Source organism: Haliotis rubra, unplaced genomic scaffold (assembly GCF_003918875.1).
Source record: "Haliotis rubra isolate DU_JTF1 unplaced genomic scaffold, ASM391887v1 Scf396, whole genome shotgun sequence".
Classification (NCBI taxonomy): Eukaryota; Metazoa; Mollusca; class Gastropoda; order Lepetellida; family Haliotidae; genus Haliotis; species Haliotis rubra.
The window spans coordinates 69,918-95,916 of NW_025767075.1; the positions used below are offsets into that span (position 1 = coordinate 69,918).

Genomic DNA, 25,999 nt, shown 5'->3' on the forward strand with positions numbered 1-25,999 from the left:
GAGCTTGACGTCACCTGCTGTGACATCATTTGACAACAGAACTGACAATGGCCCGTAGTTAAAGAATCAGCGGGCCGCTCATTTCTGATAACTAGAGGGCGGTTCCATCATAATTCCGTCCATGTTATGCATAACATTATGATTTATTCTTCTTTGTCAGATTTAGTCAGTGTGCACATAATAAACGTGATGAAGTTTGAAAAAGGAACTACTTGTTCTGGCGATGGTGTAAGTTCAAGGAGTTCAATAGCCGCAAATTTAGTTATATAACGTTAAATTTGCGGCTATATAGCCACCGGTATACGTCCCCAATTCGTCAAACACAGTACAGTTATCCCCTAAATATATACTGAAAGGCAAGAGAAACATCGTAATATTGCAACTGACATTTAAGCATCAATGGAGTATTTTTTCTTATTACCCACGTGGTCAACGTATGGGTAGTTGCATACTAATCTCGTACGTCACACGACTTGACCTGAGATTCTAACGATTTGATTGGCTAACCGATGACCTCTCAATTAGGTCACATTCTGACGTAACTATTTTTTCATTCATAACAAACACGTGAATTCATTCATTCTACAACTTAAATGCATTGTGAGAATGTAAACATTGCGAACGTTTGCCGTGTCGCTGTTTAATTGTGGGTAATAAATAAAATACCACACTCGGTCTCATTACATACGAATTATACGAAACTCGCGCGTGACCTTCCTATGGCTTTCGCTCGGTCAGATAACATAGGAAGGACACTCGTTTCGTATACTTCGTATGTAATGCGACCGAGTGTAGTATTCTCTATCTATTCTGTCAAAAATATACACCGGAAGTCAAGTTTGAGGAAAACTTGAATCGTGGTCGGATAGCCTGTATTGCCCAATAAAGTATTGTTTGAGATTGAGGTTTTAAATGTTTTTGTTTGTGGAAAGGGAAGAGTTCGCACAAACACAACTTTGAAATCGAGATGCACGTGCATCATGCATGCATTCAGGCATAACTTGCCGGCTTGAATGGCAACCGTTCACTTGTTAACTGAACACAGCTCTATGGCTAGGTTAACGAAAGGAGTTGATGGACGATATGACGGTCCTGGCGACGTGTTGTAAGATGGGGTCTACCACTATGTGGACAGTCATCAGTGCTGTTGGTGGCGTTGTATCGCTGTCTAAGACGTTCTATCGTTCGTAAGCTGCAATTGAAGCCATGAGCAATGAGTCGAGCACGTTGACCAGCGCCTAAACGTCCAATGGCTTGTTGACGTTGATCTCTCGCTAACCTTGCATTAGATGCTGTGTTCAGAACAAGTGAGCGATTAAGGCGATACTTAATGGGCAAAACTATGGTGTCCTATAATTGCCATCGCGTGGCGCGTAAAAAAAGAACTACGTCGTGGGCGACGTCGCCCACGACGTCGCATAAAAAAGACTACGTCGACCACGACGTCGTGCAGAAATACACAAGAATGATCTACGACAAAAATACAAAACGACGTCGTCCACGACGTCGAAGGCGACGTCGCCCACGAGGCCGACGTCGTGTTTAGAAATTGTTATATTGGAAAATCGGGGAATAACCTTTTGTGGTGAAGTTGTACTGCTATTGATCTCTAATCACTGATTTCATGTTCAACATTACTACTTATTTAAGTAAACCAATCGAGGGGTTAGCGCCAGAACCCCTTAAGTAAAAAATTCTGTCAAATTTAGTTGATGTTTGATGTTGTGAAAACGGTGTTGTTTTAAGGGATCAATATACTGGTTTTCTACAAAATGTAAAATGTGTCCACTCAGGAAACGAAATATGACTTTTGTACCAGCTGGTTGACATGTGAACCAGCGGGTTTAGTGAGTGAGTTTAGTTCACTCAGTTCATTAGTAGTGAGTTATTCAATTTCTTACATAAACGTGCAAGCTATAAGAATGTTGGAATTGACAGTTTTTATCATTTCCACAAATTCAGTTATGGAAAATGCACAATAGGTTTCTTTATACTTCTCGTGGTGGAACATACATATATGTAAATGGTTATTTGTTTATTGTGAACAAGAAGAAAAGGGGAAAATGGATCTCGTGGAGATGCATTCAGAACGACTGCACATCAGTCTTAACAGTGAACGACATACTTTCCCAAATACCTGGAGACCACAACCACGGACCTGTACACAGCCAAGTCAAAGTGAATCTTTTCGACTGTACCAAAAATACTGACGGCCCCCGCACAAACAACAACCTCCGGGGTTGCAATTGGCATGGCCGTCTCATGAAGGTTGTGGTAAAAAAAACATCCCAACCTATTAGAGATGGCCAAGTTCCTGGAAGATGAACAAGGACTGAACGAGGCAAAGATGCTTCAGTACAATGCCGGCCAAAGACTGTCCCCAAATAGAAGTACAGAGATTTTGAGGAACGACTAGATACCTTGAAGTTCAGGCTTGCAAATAACCACCCGGCATTTTTGCGTTTTAAATCCTGTTTCGTTTAACGATTCTTCTATTAGACGTAACCTTGGTCAGCCACGTTTAGAGGCCGATAACCACTCGATATATAGTCAGACGTCGTTCACGACGTCGCCCACGACGTCGTCCGTTATTTTTGTAGCCAAAATATATTTTACAAAGCGACGTCGCGCGATGGCAATTATAGGACACCATACAAAACATATGGTGTCCCATAATTGCCATCGCGTGGCGTGTAAAAAAAGAACTATGTCGTGGGCGACGTCGCGCACGACGTCGCATAAAAAAGACGACGTCTTGCGCGATGTCGCTTTGTAAAATATATTTTGGCTACAAAACTAACGGGCGACATCGTGGGCGACATCGTGGGCGACGTCGTGGACGACGTCATTGGCGACGTCGTGAGCGACGTCGTGGACGACGTCGCGGGCGACGTCTGACTATATCGAGTGGTTATCGGCCTCTGAACGTGGCTGACCAAGGTTGCGTCTAAAAGAAGAATCGTTAAACGAAACAGGATTTAAAACGCAAAAGTGCTTCAGTCACTCCCGATAAACATTTCTGTCGACCCGAAAATGTTTTTACACCTATATCCAATCAAATACCACCCTAGAAGGCCACTGTTCATTGTATATAAGGCATACCCATCTGCAAATGAAACGATCTCTTCCCCACACTCTAAACATAATCACCGCCACTATTGTTCGGTCCGGCATACCTCGGGCCGTCAAAAGCAGCTTAAACCTCACACATGTATCTTGAATTGCGTTTTAATTCACAGATTAGTATTACATCTACCTATATATCACTTTTCCAGCCCTTTTCTCTCTCCATTTTCACCCGTGAAGGTCCGGATTAGAAAGTGCCTTCAGTAACCATGCTTGTCGTAAGAGGCGACTAACGGGAGCGGGTGGTCAGGCTCGCTGACTTGGTTGACATATGTCATCGGTTCCGAAATGCGCAGATCGATGTTCATGCTGTTGATCACTGGATTGTCTTGTTCAGACCTGATTATTTACAGACCGCCGCCATATAGCTGGAATATTGCTGAGTGTGGCGTAAAACTAAACTCACTCACTCTCCATTTTCAACATAGCCTCAATCAAAAGTGTTAAGTCTCTGTTGGCCTGACTTGGCCCGGGCTGTCAAAAGCAACTTAAACTTCACACATGTATCTTGTAGTCTCACAGATGAATCCTAGATTCTGTTTACATCCAATGAATATAGTTATATCTATCTAAATACCACGTTATAGACCCAGTTTTCTTTGTAACATCACAATGTGGCATTTAGGTAGATATAATACTGATCTATGGATTTAAACACATTTCAAGATACATGTGTGAGGTTTAAGTTGCTTTTGACAGCCCGGGCCAAGTCAGGCCGAACAGACTGAACACTTTTGATTGAGGCTATTTTGAGGGTGGGCAGACAAGGGCTTCACTTTAACGGACCAGTTACCTTTACATGTGGCATTTTGTAACATTTCAATGTGATATGTAGGTAGATATAATACTAATCTATGGATTTAAGCACAATTAAAAATACACATTTGAGGTGTTAGGTGCTTTCACGACACGAGCCAAGCCGGACCGAACGCTTGTGACACAGTGTGTTTGTTGAGAATATATAGAAAAGAAGGCTTCACTTCGAGCAACGTGTTTGCTTAAAATACTAAGCTTTGCGACTCTATAAAGAAGTATTTAGATAGATATAATACCATTTTGCCTTTCATGTGTACTAGCAAATTTAAACATATGCATAAGTGCTGGCTATGGGATTTGGGCTGGTGTTGTATACGGTTTAGAATACAATGAAAACACATAAAAAAAATTGTGTGTGTAAATGTATACTTCCTTTGATCCTTTATAACATATTGCAAAAGGTTGTGATTTAATATATTTCTTTTAACATATATAATCATGTCATAATTTCCCATATAATATGGGAAGCAAATTATTTCGAAGCCATTGAAAATGTCCATGCATCGTATTTTGAAAGATTTCTTACAGTAGGTACATTTGCTTCCAATAAAGCCATACTTGGCGAAACAGGACGCTATAACATGCATATTGAGAGTCAAATGAGAGTTATTAGATACTGGATTAAACTTATAAGAATGCCTGATTATCGCTACCCCCATCAAAGCTATCAAATATTGTTGTCACTGGATAAATGTGGAAAGTATTCATGGGCTTCAGATGTGAGAAATATGTTATTTTCAAGCGAGTTTTCTTATGTTTGGTTTAAGCAAGATGTTGGTGATATAAAAATATTTTGTCAACATTTAAACAACGAAAAAAAGATATATATATTTTCAGAATTGGTACGCAGCAGTCAATTCATCCAGTTTTCTTAGTCATTATTCACAATATAAATCGATGTTCGGACCTGCAAAATATATCAGTGTTCTTAATGATAAGTCCCTTTCAACAATTTTTTTTGTAAATTTAGAATCTCTCTACATGCCTTAAAAATACAACGTTTTAGAAAAGATAATAACACATTGGAAGATTTATCATGTTCTTATTGTTCTTCTGGTAAAACTGAAGACGAACGTCACTTATTATTAGTCTGTTAGACTTTCTCTGCCTGCCGAAAGAAGTATTTAAAATGCACTAATGCTGCCCCACAAACGACATTCAATGTACTTAATTCTAATAATGCTGATATTATTAAATCTGTTGCCATTTTCATAAAACATTTGATGTCCATTCGTAAATCACATGTAAAACCATAATTTCATGTCACGTGACCAATAGTTGTAATTGAGAAACTTCAATTGTACTCTGGGCCACTGGGCCTTAACTACTGAATAAAACCTGTGTGACTGTCTGTCTGTCATTGTCCAGGTACTCCATCAATGTCGGGTGGTTATTTGCAAGGTATCTAGTCGTTCCTCCAAATCTCTGTACTTCTTTTTGGGGACAGTCTTTGGCCGGCATTGTAATGAAGCATTTTTCCCCTTTTCTGCTTGTTCACAATAAACATATAACCATTTACATATATGTATGTTCCAGCACCAAAAGTATGAAGAAACCAATTGTGCATTTTCCATAACTGAACTTGTGGAAATAATGATGAAAACTGTCAATTCCAACATTCTTATAGCTTGCACGTTTATGTAAGAAATTGAATAACTCACTACTAATGAACTGAGTGAACTAAACTCACTCACTAAACCCGCTGGTTCACATGTCAAACCGCTGGTACAAAAGTCATATTTCATTTCCTGAGTGGACACATTTTACATTTTGTAGAAAACCGGTATATTGATTCCTTAAAACAACACCGTTTTCACAACATCAAACATCAACTAAATTTGACAGAATCTTTTACTTAAGGGGTTCTGGCGCTAGCCCCTCGATTGGTTTACTTAAATAAGTAGTAATGTTGAACATGAAATCAGTGATTAGAGATCAATAGCAGTACAACTGCATCACAAAACGTAGTTCTTTGTTTACGCGCCACGCGATGGCAATTATAGGACACCATAAAAACAGGCTCTACGACCACGATTAATGTTTTCCTCAACCTTGACTTCCGGTGTATATTTAAAAAAAATTAGTTCAAATACTCCATTGATACATATATGTCATTTGCAATATTACGACGCTTCTTTTGCTTTTCAGTATATTAAGGATACAAATAAGAATGATTGTGAAATTCACTAAAATTTCTCAGGCAAATATCACGTTCAAAGAAAAAACCTGACTATTGAGATAAAATTCTATATTTAGGGCTCTATTGTAATCGTTCGGATTATTATTATTATGTTTTACAGATTAAAGATAGTATGCAGCAGAGAGGGTTCGGGTGATCCTGGCACAGTCAGGCTGGTAAGGCTCATCATCAGCTCAGGGCCCTTGCCCCCTCTACAAGCAGCCCAGACAGCGAATGGGACTTCTCCCAGGAAACGCTGCCAAGTCGAACCCACCAAGAACTTTCCGGAGAATACGAACACACTGCAGCCTTCTGCATTACCCAGAGTGTCAGAAGGGCTGTACTCCCGGTGGAGAACCCGGGCACTCTCCTGATCTGCGCCAAGAGATCAGGAGGTACCAAACCAAGGGCACCGAGAACAATGGGGAGCCTGACGACAGTGTACTTGGGATGCAAGCGAGACATTTCAAAGGCGAGGTCCGCATATTTATCATGCTTTTCCTGAATCTTGCCAATCACATTGGTGTCAAAAGGGACAGAAAATTCAATGATATAAATAAATTCATTGGCTTTATCAAAAAGGACAAGATCAGGTTTGTTGGCTGGAATTCTTCTGAGGCTGTATATGGGCCTAGTCCACAGAAGTTTGAAAGCATCATTTTCCATGACGCCCTGGACATGTTCAGGGTCGTACCATGGATGGACCTCGGAGTCAAAGCCACAGGCATGTCGGAGACGGTAGTAAAAGCAACGAGCCATGCCATCATGTCGTTTAAGATATGCTGTTTGTGCCAAGGAAGGGCATCCACTGACAAGGTGTTGGACAGTCTCTGTGAATTCATTGCAAAGTCGACATTTCATATTGATATTTTCTTTAAGAATCACATTTAGGCAATTGCGAGTGGGAAGCGACTGGTCCTGAGCAGAAAAAAGGAAGCCCTCAGTTTCACATTTAAGACCAGCCAACTTCATCCAAGGTGAAGGAGTTGGTGGGATTGCTATTCCGTTCAACACACTGCATGTACACACGATGCAATGGCTTCTCAGAAAGCTTCTCCACAAAAGACCGATTCTGGGCAGACTTGGTGAAGGACTTCACCTGGTTTACTCCCATCATTGTACCGTCCAGCAGTATTTCGCCATCAACAAAATCAACCTCAAATCTCAGATTTTGTCCAACAACCTTGGCACGCTTAAAATAGCTGTGGAATTTCTTGCTTTCATCATGAGTCTTCACATGCATCACCAGAAGTACACAATAAAATTCTATCATGAAGAGCCTCCACATTAATCAAACCCCGACCTCCAGAATTGATTGGCATGTATAAACGGTTAAGAGAGGAACGAGGGTGGTGGGCACTGTTATCAGACATGATCCTTCTGGTCAGACGGTCAAGACTCTGGATGTCTTGTTTTGCCAATCCAATCAACTACTCCAAAGGAATAGGAGAGGACTGGCACAGCAAAAGTATTGGTGGCTTTGACCTTGTTTCGAGCATTTAGCTCTGAGCTCCAGATTTTCTTTAAATGAGATTTATACTCGGCCCGAAGTTTGTCTTGAATCTGGGCATTCTGGAGCTTGTCTCGAACTTGCATTCCAAGATAGGTGTAGGCCTGATCTTCCACAAGATGCTCAATAACTCCCCCGCCCCCCCCTCCCTTGTAACTTGACCGAGCCATCATTAGTTACCTTGCCACGTTTCAAATGAAGAGTATTACATTTGTCGAGTCCAAATGTCATGCCAATATCATTAGAAAAGGACTCGACAAGGAGAACCTGCTCTTTCAAATTGGAATCTCCTTTGGCAAGGAGCTCGATGTCATCCATGTAAAGGAGATGAGTAAGCGGTGTTGGGGATCTGTGCTGAGGAGGTCCGGGATGGTAACCGTCCTCTTTATTGAGCAGAAAGCTCAAAGGATTTAAAGACAGACAAAAAAAGCAAAGGACTAAAGGAATCCCCCTGGAAAATCCCCCTTCTGATTGGAATAGATTCCGAAGTCTGCACCTGCCCTTGCGAGTACATCTCAAGTTGAGTAGACCAGCAACTCATTAAAGACTTGAGTAAATCAAGCTAAGTCTAAATCTAATGAAACCTGGAGTGACTGTGAAGATTCAGTGCGGAAGGTGTTGCGTGAGAAGATGGACATTGACGACTCTTCTATCACTATTGAGAGAGCGCACCGTGTTAATCGTGGTAAATCCATTATCATTAAGTTGCTGGATTACAATATGAAAAGTGAGATTTTGCGAAATGCACGATCACTCAAGGATACAGGCATTTACATCTCAGAGGACTTTTCCCTTAGAGTTCGACTCATACAAAAAAAAACTGAAAACTATAATGGATTCTGAAAGAGAAAAGGGTCGAAGATCAAAACTTAGATTTGATAAACTAATCTTTGATGATGGAGAAGTTGTGAGCTGGAACAAACAGGAGGATAAAGCTGTGTTCTCCAGGAGAGGTAGCAGTCGTCGCGACGAAGACTCCACACTGACCTAGGACAGGGGCCGGGCTCACCACGCTGAAGTTATCTCCCTTTTCACATGGAACATACAGGGACTACAGTCTAAACTGTCCAAGCCTGACTTTGTTAAATACTGTTCACAATTTGATATCATTGGATTTCTAGAGGTATGGAGTAATGTAAACAGAGAGCTCGTACAGAACAAATTTCCAAATTTCAGTAATCATTACAACTTGAGAGATTACAACAATAGAGGTGGAGTGCTTCTTATGATTAAGGATTATTTGTATGAAGGTGTGAAGAAGGTTATAACAACATACAGTGATTGCATTTTTCTTATTTTGGATGCAACATTTTTCTGTCTGGACAGAGATGTCATCCTAGGATTTGTTTATATTCATCCTGAGGCTTCCTCTGTTGTGACTGATACTAGAAATAAGAAGGGTGTTGAATACCTGGACAGCTATTTTAGATCTGAAATGTCACTATAATGACACACATATCATCATTTGTGGCGACCTTAATGCCAGGACAGGTTGCCTAGCAGATTATATCATTCCTGATAAAGCAGACCTTATTCCAGAGTTAGATGGTGTTAATGACATCGTTGATACATTCGACACTCCACGTTCCTCAAGGGACTCCGAGATAAATAATTATGGCAAGGAACTTATTAATCTATGTTGCAGTCATGGGATACACATTCTCAATGGCAGATCCAAGAGTGATCCGCATGGAGCATTTACATGTATTGCAAACAAAGGACATAGTCTAGTTGACTATGCATTATGTTCTACTAATCTATTCAACTCAATTAGTGATTTTAGAGTGTGTACATCAGTAGAATCTGATCATTTACCTATTGTTTGTCAGCTGAAGTGTTTCTTCCAGAGGATTGACGACTCGGAGCGATATGATACAATTGCGATGGAGAAATATAAATGGAGACCTCCCCATGCAGACAAGTTTGACTCAACCTTAAAAGTAAACTTAAACTCACTGCCTCTTGATGTCTTTCATGAGATTACTATGGATAATCCATCTCTAGGTGCAAAACTGCTGACTGACATTATCCAAAAAACTGCATCTTCTTGTGGAATGGACTCAAACTCTGTCAGGAGACGGGATAATCATAAACAGCAATGGTTTGATGAAGACTGTGAAAATTTAAAACAAGATAAATATGAACTTTTAGATAGATTTCGCCTGTCTGGGGATTTTTCTTACCTTCAAGAGTTTCATAAAGTTCGAAACAAATTCAGAGAGCTTTGTCGTCACAAGAAGGAGGAATATACAATAGCAATAACCAACTCTATATTATCAGATTTTTCTTCTGGTAAAAGGGTCAAATCCTTCTGGTCTCATTTGAGACATTTTAGCAGCGCTTCATGTAAATCTGTAGCAACATTTGACTGTTTGTCATGGGTTGAATATTTTAAAGATGTATTAAACATTGAAGACATTCATATTGATGAAGATTTTTTAGCATTTACAAAGGATTTCATTGTAAATCATGATGTGCAAGAATCTGTCTGTGGAATCTGTAATAATGATGATATAAATAATATTGTGAATAGGGACATAAGTATTGAAGAGGTGGAGTTTGCTCTTGGTAGTTTACGACCTAATAAAAGTCCTGGTCCAGATGGTATTCCACCTGAGATGTTTAAAGTTAACAAAATTGTTTTGCAGTCATATTTATGTACTTTGTTTAATGGCGTTTTTAGGTCAGGTAAATTTCCAGATCAGTGGTCACTTAGTATTATATTTCCATTGCATAAAAAAGGAAGCATTCATGAAGTAAATAATTATCGTGGTATCTCCCTTATGGATATTTGTGGCAAAGTTTTACTTCCATTTTGAACAGGCGTTTGAAAGAGGTTGTTGACGTGTTAGATCTGTACCCTGAGTGTCAAGGTGGCTTCCGTAAGGGCTATTCTACGGTCGATAACATTTTACACTCCAAAGTGTTATACAGAAATATTTGTCAAAACAGGAGGTAGATTTTATTGTTTATTTGTTGATTTTCGTAAGGCGTTTGATTCAGTTAATAGAGATCTTCTTTGGTTTGTTCTGTTATCTAATAGTGTCCATGGTCCCCATGTTCAATATCATTAGAGATATGTATTCAAAGACAAAGGCTAGTGTTAAGCTAAACAATTTAAATGTTTCGGAATATTTTGATTCTTTGAGTGGGGTTCGGCAAGGTTGTATTTTAAGTCCTCTTCTATTTGCGTTGTTTGTTAACCAGTTGTATACGGAAATAATTACTTGTGGTGACAGGGCGTATTTATTGATCCAGAGTTTATGGAATTGTATATGCTACTGTATGCAGATGATTTATGTTTGTTTGCAGATTCTGCCATTAGTCTTCAGAGGAAGATCAATGTATTACTACAGTTTTGCAAAAATGGGGCTTGTCTGTAAATTTTGAGAAAACAGAGGTGCTAGTGTTTAGAAATGGTGGTAAATTAAGGCGGTATGAATCATGGTACTTTGATGATCATAAGCTAAACGTTTCTACATATTATAATTATTTGGGTTTATTGTTTTCAAATAGACTTTCATGGTCTAAATCGGTTCAAAATCTGGTAAATAAAGCGAATAACGCCTTGTGTTCAGTTAAGGTTTTGGTAGGAGACTTAAAAATATTTCTCCAATTATTTTGTTCAAAATCTTTGACGTTCAGATAAAGCCGATAATTTTGTACGCTTCGGAAATATGGGGTTTTCGGAAATGGCATGTTATTGAACAGTTTCACATCAGATTTTGTAAGTATGTGTTGGGCGTAAGTTATACATGCTCTAATGCTGCTGTATTGGCGGAATGTGGTAGAAATTATATTTATGTTGATAGTTTATTACGTGTTATGAAGTATTGGTTCAAACTTTTACGCTTACCAAAGGATAGAAATCCAAAGCAGTGCTATATTATGTTGCACAATTTAGACAAAGTTGGTAGGAAAACGTGGGTATATTTTGTCCGAAATACTTTGTTCAATTATGGTTTTGGTTTTGTGTGGGAAGCTCAAGGAGTTGGCAACGAGGAACAATTTTTGAAAGATTTTCATGAAAGAGTTGGTGATTGTCAGAAGCAATTCATATTTTCAGAAATGCACAAATGTTCATCGCTTGATGTCTATTCCAGTATCAAAAGTGTATTTTGCATTGAGCCATATTTAACATTATTGAAATCTAAAGATGCGAGGCGTCGAATAACAATGTTACGAATCGGTGCACTTCCAATATATAAAAATACCGGTAGATTTGATGGAGTTCCGAGGCACCAAAGACTATGTAATATTTGTAATGATAATTTTGTAGAAAATGAATTTCATTTCCTATTCGAATGTAAAATTTATCATGATTTGCGCTATAAGTACTTTAAAGCATTACCAAATTATATAGATCAGCAATACTTTCTAAACACATTATCCTGTACAAAGTTTTCAACACTAACAAATTGTTCTTCTTACATTAAGGAAGCATTGTCATTGCGTTCTTTATACACATAAACCTGATTGTCAAATGCCACTATCTTATAATTACACATGCTTATTTGTATTGTACGTGGGCCTAAGGCCTTGTTACGAAATAAACTTGATTGATTGATTGATTGAGTAGTCGCTCAGGGAGGTCAATACAATGAAGAGACTTCAGAATCCATTCGTGAGGAACAGAGTCGTATGCTTTTTTGTAGTCAATCCAGCACATGGAGAGGTTCCGGTGATATGCTTTAGCCTCTTCCAAAATCGTTTTCTGTACAAGAAATTGATCCTTGCACCCCCAACATCCCTTTCTTGCTCCCTTCTGCTCTCTGTAAATGATATCATTGGAAGAGCAGTAAGATGACACAAGGTTTGTCAAACACCCTGTGAATATTTTGTATTGTGTATTCAAACATGTGATAGGGCGGAAGTTTTCGGGATCAGTCAAGTCTCCTTTCTTGGGGAGAAGTATTGTGCGACCTTTGCAGAACCATGGAGGAACATCACCTGTGTCCACGAGAGAACTGAAACAGTGTAATAATGGTGTTTGGACACAGGGGAACAGTTTCCAATACCGGTTTCGAATGCCATCAGGCCCTGGAGATGTATTAGATTTGGACTTTTTTATAACACTTTTCAGGCAATCTGGTGAGATGTAACAGACAAACGACCTAGTTACCTTCTCATGCATTGCATGGTCATAATCACGGACCCATGGTGCCTCAAGGTTACAGTTGCTTGGTACAGACCACAACTGTTTCCAGAACCTTTCATTGGCATCCATGAGAGGCCGTTTGTCATGTTCACCATCACCCTTTGTTTTCAGTTGCCTGTAGAAGTGCTTTTCATTGTTTCTAAAAAGTGTATTTTGCTTGATGAATTTATTTTTCTTTTCCCATTTTTTCTTTCTTTCAGTCCAAACCTTTATTTTGGCCTTAAGGGAATCGACAATTTGGAGAAGTACCCTTTCTTTTGTTGTCTTGTATTGTAATTTTAATTTTCTCCAAATTGTCTTTTGCCGTTTTGACATTGGACTCCCTGATGATCTTAACTTCAGGCACAGCTCTATCCAGGAAATGTATTTTCTAGTTTCCGTTAGTTTTACTTGAAACCGGTTTTTCTTTGGTGTATTGTTCTTAGTACTAGATGTTTTTTCTTTGGAATCTGTGTGAATTTCCTCCAAGGTACGAGCGGCAGCATAGACACAACAATTAACTTCATGTAATGAACAGTCCGATGAAAGTCTCATGGATATAATATCATTTAATAAATTGATTTCATTTTTGGGAAAAGATTCATTTGTTTGTTTAATTGGCCTCCGATTTTCTAAAGGTATGCCAGATATTTCATCATAAATAGAATGAAACAAAATATACACAGGATTTTCGGAAAGATCTGCAACTGAGGAAGAGGAAGAGTGAGGGTCTGAAATTTCGGGGCCAATTGGCTCTATGCCGGAAGAGTTTCCATCAACAAGAGGAAAGAGGTTGACACGGACGTCCATTGAAAGTTTTGGGTCTGCTGCCACTTGAGCATTCTGTTCATGCAAAGGTTCCTGACGGGCACCAGTTGTGGGTTGAACTGGCTCACGGGGCAAGAGATTTTTAAGCCGCCGGAATTGATCTCGGACATTTTGCTCCGTCAGGTAAGCATACATGGGCATGGCATTGTCCCAATGCAGCTTAAGCGACTTGCCGTTTATTCGTGGATTATCAGGCCATCCTGTCGCTTTTGCACACTCTAGTAGTGTGGATTTTAGATGGTTTGACCAAGATATTCTTGGTCGGGTTCTGTGCCTTCCCCTGGGGCAAGTCCCAATCTCCAGTGTGGTTGGTTTGACTACCGGAAGAAGGCTGACTGGGCTGCGGAAGTGAAAGACTATACTCTTCTTGGCTGTTAGTGACCAAGTGAAAAACCAGCTTCGGGGGGTCAGCCCTAACTGGGTGATGTACGTTTGGTTCAGGGAATATAATTCCCCTATCTAGGCCCACCACGGAGAGGCGTACATCATCAGGCCCGTTCGGATTATTTTTATTATTATGATTATTTATTATTCCGCCGATTTTTGTACCAAACATAACTCCTAAACCAATGCTCCGAATCACTTACAGTTATTTTGGTTTTCAGTTTTTCTGAGTAGTTTGCTCCCAGAATGTGCAAATTCTGCCAGTGCCAGTATGGTAGATGATGTCCTGGCGATTCCAGAACACTAATTGTTTTGAACGTAGGCCCAAGAACAACTGAGATACAGCCTTTTAAAGAGGGAACTATTTCTTCTCCGGAACTGTATTTGGAAGATCCGCTCGCCTGTCAAAACATGTGTTCTGGCTCCGTTTTGGACGATGATATCTAGCCCTCAGATACAATAGATAGAAAGTAAAGCCAAGGAGACCTAATCGTTGCCCGCAACTATATTTTGTCATATAATTTGATTTCTTTTAAATAAGCTAAAAATACATGATTATAAACAGTTGTAAAAAGTTCTGCTAAAGTATGAATCACCGAGTCTGACCACCCGATCCATGTGGTCGCTTCTCACAGCCAGTATTAGGTGATGGGATCTGTTACAAACCAGAATCACCATGAGGCATTTTACAGCAGCACCTGGCAATTCAAATTCCGAATTCACCCGAATTTAGTTTTTAAGGGATATTTATCTGTCTGTATTTTTTATTTGGAAGCACTTTCCGGTTTTGCTGGGTATCAGCGAAACGTCCACATCCTGCCAGCACATGTAGCCTTACAGTTTTAGGCATTATAAACTGTGACCTCATTATATCCAGCACCAGTTGTGCTACTGATTTTTAATGCGTGCTTCACGTGACATTCTCACACTGTACACATGTACGAGGGGTGTCCCAAAAGTAGTGGGCTTAACTATATTCTCGATCTCCAATGTAAGAAAAGCTTCCATTGTATTTTGAAGGAATCATTAGCAAAGCCATATCCAAAATTTCACATATGTGGGTAATGTGGTTAACGATATATTAGTCATCACAGCACAATGGGGTATAATATTTCTTTAAAAATTGCAGAGAGTGAAAAACGATCTGTCATTTTGTACCTCTTGGATAATGGTATGCCCTCAGATAACATCATATAAAATATGTTCAGTATAGTATTTGATGACATCCCGTTATAATCAACATTCAAAGATTTGGATTGCTTTATTTACATTTAGACGGGGCTGTTTTTAAAGGACACCCCCATTTTAATCTTTCAAAAACATTGTATCCAGATATTCAAGCTGGCACAGTTTACAATATATTGAAAGCTGACACTTGTGTGACCTTTCAGTATGTAATTTTAACCTTTGGCATCATTTAGGAATAAGTGAAGACATTAGAATAAATTATGTCCTTATAATTACGTCATCTGAAAGGTGTTAGGTAGTGTCTCCAAAACAAGTTCTTTCAGTAAACATCATGGAGGGAGTCACTTTAACAAGCAATTTTAGTTTCAAATTGCATTTTTGTGCACTTTAATATCTACGTTTGATTCTAGAGGACTTCTGCCTTTCTCAAACGCACAAAATGTTTCTTGCATATTTTGTTTCCTCAAGTTTGTGATGCATTTATTGCAAATTTCCGTTTTTTGGAGGGTACCAAGATAAAGAGTCAAACAAAATGAGGATCGTGAGGCTGGAAAATGGCAAAAGCAATTTGCCTGAGGTTGACAGATATATATGCTGAAAAATAAAACTTAAAAATAGCTGAATTTGTATAATTTTCTAGCTGAGGCCCACTACTTTTGGGACACCCCTCGTAACCTCTCAATCTTAATATGCTGCGTTGGAGTACACATTCTGAACGACACTGTCTTTCAATCTCTACAGATGACGCTGATTCAGACACCTTGTACATTGTGGTTGGGGCTGTAGGTGGAGCTGTTCTGCTTGCCGTCGTTGTCGTGGGCATCACGTTTATGCGACGGAGAAGACAAGCAGCCCGTATGTATTTGTGTTGAAACTTTTTGTTGATATTAAAATTGGTAATGCCTTAAACAATTGTATCTAATCGTACAGGCAGTTTAAATACTGGCAATACTATACTCATGGAAACGAATAAGGGAACACTTGAAAGTACACGTGTTCCTCTATATATTTCCAGACTTTCACCCACAGTGCAAAACATACCTTGTGAAGGAACCTGGAAAAAGAATAATGAACACTTGTACTTTCATGTGTTCCCTTATTCGTTTCCATGAGTATATAATATTTTTTCATCGTTTACAACCAGGTATTTCTAACTATTGTCAGAATTAATTCTTGTGTGTTAGTGCAACCTAATTCAATGTCTCTTTTCAGATCAGAAGGAAGGTATAAAAGGGAAGAGAATCATAGAAGCGTAAGTTGAGTATATTACAATCACGCACACAAACTGACCCAAGTACGCAAGCTTGCACGCAAAACAATGAAGCTTACACGTACAAGTGCATACATAAACACATATGAACACACACATGCCCGCCCAGAGATCCTCCCTTCACAGAGACACGATTCCACACGCCCCCTTCCCTCCGCAACATCAACACCGTTTATGAAGTTTACAGGCTGTTTGTTGAAGATGATTTGCATTGCTGGTCACATATAAGTTATTTCAGCTTTTCTTCCAGCACTCCAGTTTACCAAAGCAGGACAAGCTGCCACACAGGTAGGTTTATCTAATTCTCATTTGTATAAGTGAGTGAGTGAGTTAAAATTTAAAGTAACATCGGCAATATTTCAGCCATATCGTGACAAAAACTAGTTCTAAATAAATAATACATATAAGATATAAAACACTGTCAAAGGACAGTAAAACCACTAGCTTATGACAGACTGAGTTAAAACTAGCTAGCATATATCTTTAAAAGTAGAAAATTATTTCTGGTCAATACAATGTAGAAGGTAGATCACCATACTAGGGACCATGGGGGCTTACAGTGCCTTTGCTACCTGCATGGACCCTAGTTGGATTTACACCATCCCTTCAGCCGCTGGCGATTGTGAGACAAGTTTAGCCGAAATTTAAAGAAACAAATATACTACGTTTAAAATTCGGGTAAGCAAAAATTAACTTTGAAAGTTTTGGGACTTACGTACCCCCAGGAGGACAATAATTTTACGCTACTTTAACCCCCTTAAAGGGTACAGCCACTAACAATCACAGTTAATAATCTAAACTACCAGTAATAAAATATGTATCTATTTACAAATCAGTTAACAAGTCTAAGTCTTTTAAAAATGCAATAATTAAATGAGAACTTATATTAGTAAAAAGATCCTTAATGGTTCGTGATTTGAAATAGTTATCCCTTGTGATCGAATATTCAACACAGTCAACACCGTGATTCTTTCATCACAAGGGATACAAAACGGAGGAGCCTCACCTTTTAATAGGTACTCATGAGTATATCTTGTGTGGCCAATACGGCATCGTCGTATGATGACCTTTTCAAATCTGGACTGACAACCCAAGTAGGTGTAACCAATGTAGGGTTTTATTTTATGTAATTTATTGATACCAACTTTGGTGTCCCACTTCTTCTGCATTAGATCACGGATATAAGATCTGATGACAGCTTTATAATCACAGTATGGAATAAGAAGTGGTGTCAAAGATTTGTTGAGTGCTGCCTTGTTCCCAGAAATGCCAACGTGGCTGGGTAACCAACAATAGACGATGTCGTATTGGCCAGTTGAAGGATCATTATACAATTCAATTATGGTGGATGTTTACAAGAGAGAGATTGTTAATAGCCTGAAGGCAAGAAAGAGAATCTGAAAATATAATATATTGATTATATTTGGGGTGGCTATTAATATATTTAAGAGCTGTTAGTATAGGTGAGCTTCTGCTGTGAAAATAGAGCTGTTATCAGGCAATCGAGAAGATATTGTTCTCGATCGAATGACAGTGGCACAAGCTACTGCGCCACCATCCTTGGACCCATCTGTAAATGAGGAATTTGTATGTATTATATTTATTTCTTAACTGACTAAATTCTTGTCTATACTGTAATTCATTAGTTTCGGATTTTTTTAAATGTGGTCAAAGTTAGGTCAACTTGGGGCCTAACCAATTGCCAAGGAGGAGAAGAAAGAAAACGGGAAGGAGATATGTTTTAAAGATCAATGCCTGCAGCAGAAATGAATGGTTTAATTCTGAGCCCAAGAGGCGGGACAAGGGAAGATTTCTTGTTGTATAAATCCTCATATAGTGGATTGAAATGCAGGGTTAGATTCATTAGAATATAATTTAGTAACATATTGTAATGATAATTTTATACGGCGGTGTGTAAGAGATGGCTCATCTGCCTCGACGTAGAGACTATTAACGGGAGAAGTTCTGTAGGACCCAAGGCAAAGTCTTAGACCTTAATGGTGGACTGAATCTAACACTTTTAGGTTGCTTTTGCAGGCTCCACCATACACAATGGAGCCGTAATCAAGTTTCGAGCGAACCAATATGATCGATAGAGGTGTAGGAGGGTAGTTTGATCCCCTTCCCACTTAGAATTGTAAACGACTTTAATAGATCCAGTGCCTTCAAACATTTATTGTTTAGGTATTTAATATGAGGAAGAAAAGTTAAATGGGAGTCGGAAATTATACCCAAATACTTGGCCTCCTTGACAACTTTGATGGGAGTGCCATTCAAAATTAGTTCAGGGTCCTTATGCGGCTTATAGTTTCTACAGAAGTGTAAACAATTAGTTTTTGACTTGGAAAATTTAAAGCCATTTTCGAGACACATTTTATTTATGTTGTTTAAATACAACTGCATTTGCCGTTCAATAGTATGCATATTTTTACTGCAACAAGAAATATTAAAATCATCCACAAAAAGTGATCCATCGATTGAATCATTTAAAACCTTGGATAGACTGTTGATCTTGATGCTAAACAATGTTACAGACATAATACTCCCTTGTGGGACACCCTGATCCTGAGTATAATGATCAGACAGGGTTGAACCCACTCGGACTTGAAATTGCCTGTCCTTTATAAACTGTGATATAAAAAGAGGTAAACGACCCCTTAAACCAAAATCATGTAAATCCTTTGAAATGCCATGCTTTCAGGTGACATCGTATGCTTTCTCGAGATCAAAGAATATCGATACTGCATGTTGTTTATTTACGATTGCATTTTGAACAAAGGATTCTAAACGTACCAAATGATCAATGGTACTACTAGTTTTCCTGAAACCACACTGAATATTTGTTATAAGTTGATTGGTTTCAAGATACCAAGTTAATCTATTATTTACGATTCGTTCCATGGTTTTACAGACACAACTCGTTAAAGAGATTGGTCTGTAATTAGACGGATCAGTATGATCCCGGCCAGGCTTGGTATAGGGACTATAATGGCATTACGCCACGAAGTTGGGAAATTCCCTGTAGTCCGTATTGTATCAAATATAGTCAAAAGTGTTCCCAAACATGATTTAGGTAAATGCTTCAAGAGCTGATAGTGTATATTATCAGCCCCTGTAGCTGTATCATGAACTTGATCAAGGGCGGTACGTAGCTGATGTAGTGAAAATAATTCATTGTAGTCTTCTCCATTGTCTGAGTTGAAATTAATTCTTTTCTTCTCCTGTTGTTTCTGAAACTCAGGGGGTCGGTGGGGTAGCCTAGTGGTTAAAGCGTTGGCTTGTCACGCCGAAGACCCGGTGTCGAATCCCCACATGGGTACAATGTGTGAAGTCCATTTCTGGTGTCCCCCGCCGTGATGTTGCTGGACTATTGCTAAAAGGGGAGTAAAACCAAACTCAGTCAGTCAGTCAGTCTGAAACTCAGGGGCATAGTTGGATGAAGACGAGTGTATGGCAATAGTTTCGCCAAGCTTATTGGCAATGTCAGCCTTATCAGTTACTAAATTATCACCGTCCTTTAAATGGTGAACGGTAGATTTGGAACCTTTCCCCTTTTATTCTTTGTATCATGTTCCACACCTTTGACATCGGTGTTCGCGAATTCATTTTGGAAACATAGTCTCGCCAAGACTGACGCTTATTTTGTTTGAATGCGCGTCGAGCCTTTGCATTGGAAATTTTTACTTTGTCTAAATTATGGACTGTAGGGTGTAGGCGAAAAAAAATTTCAGCCTTTTTCCTACACTTTTTGGCTTGTTTACATTCATTGTTAAGCCATGGTTTGCGAATGTAGAGGATTTGCAGAGGACTTAGGTATTGATTGATCAGCTATGTCATGTAGCTGATCTGAAAATAGCTTAAGTGGATCTTCGGTATTACGAAAACGGTCAGATGTTAGGTTTGAAGTACACAATACCTCATACCAATTTGCTTTTTTAAAATTCCACCTAGATGACGATGAATCAGCATTTGGGTTGATGGCTTTAAGAACAGTGGGAAAGTGATCACTGCCACAAGGGTCGTCATGAACCGACCATTCAAATTCATTTAATAAGTTCGCATCTGTAAGAGAAAGGTCAAGTGCTGAATATGTTCCAGTGGCAGGATGTAAATACGTGTTTGAATTATCATTAAATATGCATAAGTTATTGTCATTTATGAATTCCTCGAGTACCTTCCCTTTATTATTTGTATTTATACTTCCCCATAGAGGGTTGTGTCCATTCAGGTCCCCCATGATAATGCATGGCTTTGGGAGCTGATCATATAGCTGTTGAAGATCAGATTGTCGTAGAGTAGTTGAGGGAGGGATATACAGTGAACACAGAGTAAATACAATGTGCATAGTTAGCCGTACGGCAACAGCGTGAAGATTTTGTATTAAGAGGAACGGAGCTGCTTATGACTTCCTGTCGTACTAAAATAGAAGATTCTTCTGAGGCCTTATCTTCTGGTGGAGAAAAGGAATGATGACAGTTGTATCTTCTTAAATCAAATTTGTCAGTAGGTCTCTTGGGTTGAAAATCTTGTACTAATAATTGTACCTCATTCAAAGTTTTCCTAAGTCCTCTGCAATTCCACTGAAGGAGGCTGCACTGGGGATCTAGGCCCTATGGATTTACCACTCCCATCTACAGGAGAGTGTGAGGGAGTGATATCCATATCAAGTGGTTCAAAGGAATTATGAACCGTTATGGGGGCTTCCAAAGTGGAAGGCACCTCCAAATGCATAAGTGCTTTACCATTTTTTTTTGATTGCTTCTTTTTGTGTTTTGACAGTTGAACTGTCTCAATTTCTTGGTCACCTGTAGGGTCAGACGTAGGTACAGATAGTGGTTCAGGGGGAGCTTCCGCCTGACAGGCCGATTTGTACAAAGTTTGGGATGAGATAGTTATCAAGGTTGATCTGTTTATCTGTCACCCAAGATACAGCTGTTTGACATGAAACAGATTGCTTTGTAACTGTGACAACAGGTGAAACTTGTGTATTGAAAGAGATATTGTTTTTGTACTTAATTTTGAGGATTCTAGATTGGTGTTCAGAATAAGGACAGGATGTTGATGATGCTAAATGTTGTCCACTACTGTGGGCACACTTCATATCATTATTGCAGTCAGAGTTCTCATGAGCCCCGTTGCAACGGACACAGATAGTATTGTGATTGCAGGTCTTGGTACCATGCCCAAATTTTTGGCGTTTAAAACATCGGAGTGGGTTCGGTATATAAACCTCCACACCGATGTTGTAACCAGCTTTGATAGATTTTGGTAGAGTGGACAGGGCAAAGGTGAACAGGTATGTGTTTGTTTTGACGATATTGTTGTCATGTTTCCTAGTGAAACGTTTCACAGATGTTACTTCTTGATTTTTTTAACGCAGCTGAAATTTCACCCTCTGTCATGTTAGACAGACACTTTGCATGAACCCGCACAAATCCTCTACATGAATTAAGTGACTTGTGCACCGAAACAACAACCTTGGTGTTAACAAATTGCTGAAGGCCAAGCAATTTGACAGATTGTTGTCTCCGTGCACATTCAACACGCAATGAATCACTTCGGAGACGAGTTACATTTTTCACCTCTCCGCAGACGCTTTGAATGCCTTTGGATACAGCGAAAGGATTAAGTCTCAACGGGTCTCCATCAGGAGAAGAAACAATGAACTTTGGCCAAGAATTCGCTACATCTGGAGAAACTTCTTCATCCGATGACAAAGAGTCTACGTGGCGACGTGTATTTGTCTTCAACGAACCAGAGTTTGGGTTTTGAATAGTATTCAGCACCCTTGATCCCCACCCGCCATCGAGTGTCAACAAGGACGATGTTGCAGAGACAACCATCTACATCACCAGGGCTACAAGGGTGTTATACTCCAGCAAATACAACGTGAATAGCCATATTTGCCTACCAAAAAATACTGCCTGGCTGGTTCGGCCCATAACAGGTAATTGGAGACATACGGAATCCAGAGGTTGACATTACCAGATTGGCCCATGAGCCACCGCCTTCTGGCATAGGACTCTAGGCAATATAAGATCACGAAGAATTGGAAAATAATTTGTATACTAAATATCAAAGTGACCAATGCCCAATAGAATAAGTGTGCAAAAATAGTTCTATGCTGACAAACCAGCTGATTGATAGAACCGGGCCAGTTCTACCACCCGTCTAGGTGAAGTAAGGGGCAAAGTGGTGTGTTGGGGAAACGAAACACGGTTCCAGGCTCCCAGTGCCTTCAACCACCAGACTCCCTTCCTCCACCGACACAGGGGCGCAACCCACGGCAAACGGGTTGGTGGACCAAATATACCCCCGGGTCCATAACGGGGGGTTGAAGAGCGCATACCTGAATTTGCTTCATGCTACATGTGCATCTGTGGTACAAGACGTCATTCCCATGCATGGCTCCTATGACAATGTTGTATTTGTGTCCCACATGGAGTCAAACATTGTTATTGTACAACGGATAGTTATTTGTATGAGAGGTCCTTTGACGTCTCTCTGTCTCTCCAATCAACATTAATATTGCTCTTGTTCGGGGCTGGTTCTCCGTGTTCTGTTTATAAGTTAGTTTGTATGTTTCAGTCGAAAATGAGATGTATGGAAAAGCACGTGGTATCACCCCAATCAACGAAGCTGATACTCAGACGGATGACTTCGTTATGTCAGGTATCTCTCATATCTCTAAATGTTACAATGAAGATTTGAAAGGCCGGTCTGACCCCATTCTATAATATTAGCTTTACTATATTTGCTTAACAGTTACAGCAACAAAAGTGGATATGGTTTCTTGAGTGAGTGAGTGAGTGAGTGAGTTAAATTTGACGTCACATCCGCAATATTTCAGCCATATAGTGACGAGAAAGGTTTTACATACACATTAAATATAAGTTGCTAAATAATCAGTCATCGAAGGACTGTAAAATAACTTGAGTATCACAGATGGATCTTGAATAATAGTATTGCTGTTTATTCATTTTAATATTACAATCCTTCACCAGATGCATACGCGACTGTAGATATGCCAGCTGCGAGCACGTGTACACCACGTCAGCAGGATGCGTCATGTGACGTCGACCTAGATAGCCTGTATTCTAAACCTGATAAAAGCAGGTCTTCAAATGTTCAACAAGGTAAGGCAGATCTATTGTTTAGTGTCGAAGTCTGATTCATTATATTATGCATAAAACGAGTTTTTCTATGATGCAGTCATAAATAGAGGTAAACGCGTGGAACCATCTGTCCAGGTCAGAATTGGTCTTTGGTAACTTATGTGTGTTATCAGAGACGTAAAAAGGGACCGATTATTTACATACCACCGTATAGCATGTAGCTGAAGTGATGCTGAGTGAGGGTTAAACAGTGAGTGAGTGGGTTTAGTTTTTCGCCGATTTTAGCAATATTCCAGCGATATAACGGATGGGGGATGTGGGTTAAACAACCAACAAACCAGCATCTGTAAAGTACATTAAAAACTCATTGTGTGAACATCAGTTTCAGACATATACGCCGAAGTAAAGAAACCCAAGAAGAGGCGACAGGATGATCCAAAGATGTCTGAAGATGTCCACACTGGGGACGTGTATGCAAAACCCATCAAGGGTTGAAAGGAATATCATATAGATGTGTGAAATATAACGACCAAATACTTTCAGCTAAAGGATGGTCAAATAGTGATGATACCAGATATTGGCGAAAATGTAAGGTGCAACCTGCCCCACTTACACTCTTGAAATGTCGGATACTAACTTACGCATTCTTGGAAATAATATGTTAATACATTTGTAACTGTCACTTGGAATGCACGCAATCTGAATGTTCACTCTTAATTTGATCTTGGTTTGACAGGATTGTTTCTCATTGCGATAATGCTAATCGAATGTGACTTTGTACCCAGCTGTTTCGTGGTAACAGCAAATTGTATTCCGTATAGTTGGAGAAGGTTTTATGCACGGTGTATACACTCATTATGAATACTATCGGACAATTACCGAATCACCCTTGCAGTTACCGTGTATATTGTACATGTACAGCTCGCTGTGATGTTTGGCAAGATGTTGCCCAATGATAGTCGTACGAAACGACAACCTGGAATGTGGAATGTAATGCATATGACCTGGTATGTTGTGTGTCATCGTAGCACAAGGATGTGGATCGTTTAACATGGTGCCAAACACAGATTCCACGGCAAAGGTTCGATAATCAAGAGGTGACTGCGATCTTTCTGTAATATTGCGTTCAACGGCTCTGATAACATTCACTGCTATTTACAGTGCTGAGTTAATATTTATAACACACCTTACGAAAAATGTGTACGGTGGTTTAGCGTCTTTGATATATGTGTCACTTTGACAGATCTAGGAAGTACAATGAAACCGCAATAGTTCGGAACACCTCGAGACCAGCAGGACATTTACCATGTGAGTGGAGTGAGTGAGTTTGAAGTCACATCGGCAATATTTAAGCCATATTGTGACTTGATAAAGTTGTACGATAATTTTAAAAACTGTCATCAATGGACAGAAAAACAACTAGTAATATATCAGGTTTGTTTTTAAAACTATATAATTATAGAGCTGAGTGTTTCACACTTATACCTACACATGGGGCTAGAGGGCGCTAGCAACACAGTTAGTGAGCGAGTTACAAGTTAACGTCACATCGACAATATTTAAGCCATATAGTGACGAGAAATGTTGTACATACACAATAAATACAAGTAGTTAAATGACCAGTCATCGACGAACTCTAAAATAACTAGAGTATCACAAAAAGAGTTAAAAGTAGCTAGCATATATCTTTAAAAGTAGGAAACTAGTTTAGACAATACAATGTAAAGATAGGCTATTGATCAGCAACTCAGTTAAGGACACTATACTGGACACTATACTGGACACTATACTAGGGAAGTTTACTGTGTGAAGGTACGTGTTCATCTTCAGCAACATAACCATGTACCAATGAGTCGTTACATGCAGCGTATTAAACAAGGAAGGACACGGTCCTTGGTGACTCGGGTGCATGGTTGTGTACACATGGGCATATGACATCTGTTTGATATGTGATGCTGGTCACATTGCAGTGTTTGTACATTAGTTTGAAAATGTTGGTCGTGTATATTCGGGGACAAACCACATATAGACGTAACGGTTTCTAGAGAATTCATCTGCTCGCATGACGTCAGCTTTTGTCATTATTGTAAAGTATCCCCTGACTTGTCGAAATAGGTTGGTAATTTAGCGCCCCATTCTGGTATTTTCAAACAGCGTATGAAACCTTTATGAACACGTGTATATATTAGAATTCAGATTACAACTTTATCCCCCTAGAATGTTATGACTTCACAAGATGGTGCTCTTCAGAATATATAACGCTTGGCGTGCCATGGTTACTAAATGACATCACAACGTAACGCTCACTTTATTGCTATTTATAGCACGTGTTATAGATAGATCACTTTTTAATTTATTTATTGAATAACTTTGCTATGTTTGAATATATACGAACAATGTTCTTCGTTGACTTTTCATCTGCGTTCAACACTATCCAGCCACATAT

The 25,999-nt window shown here is 39.3% G+C and overlaps 1 protein-coding gene and 1 long non-coding RNA gene across 2 annotated transcripts in view; one reads left to right on the forward strand and one right to left on the reverse strand.

The window, feature by feature from the left end:
- The window catches only part of LOC124286911 (mucin-5AC-like), a 115,657-nt gene that overhangs the window by 55,628 nt on the left and 34,030 nt on the right, over nt 1-25,999 (forward strand). The gene's annotated exons all lie outside the window — the stretch shown is intronic.
- On the reverse strand, nt 5,592-25,982 carry LOC124286924. The gene is made up of 3 exons (XR_006901151.1): nt 25,899-25,982; nt 22,012-22,020; nt 5,592-5,602 (listed from the first exon to the last, which is right to left on the reverse strand). It is a non-coding gene; the product is annotated as an uncharacterized LOC124286924 (long non-coding RNA).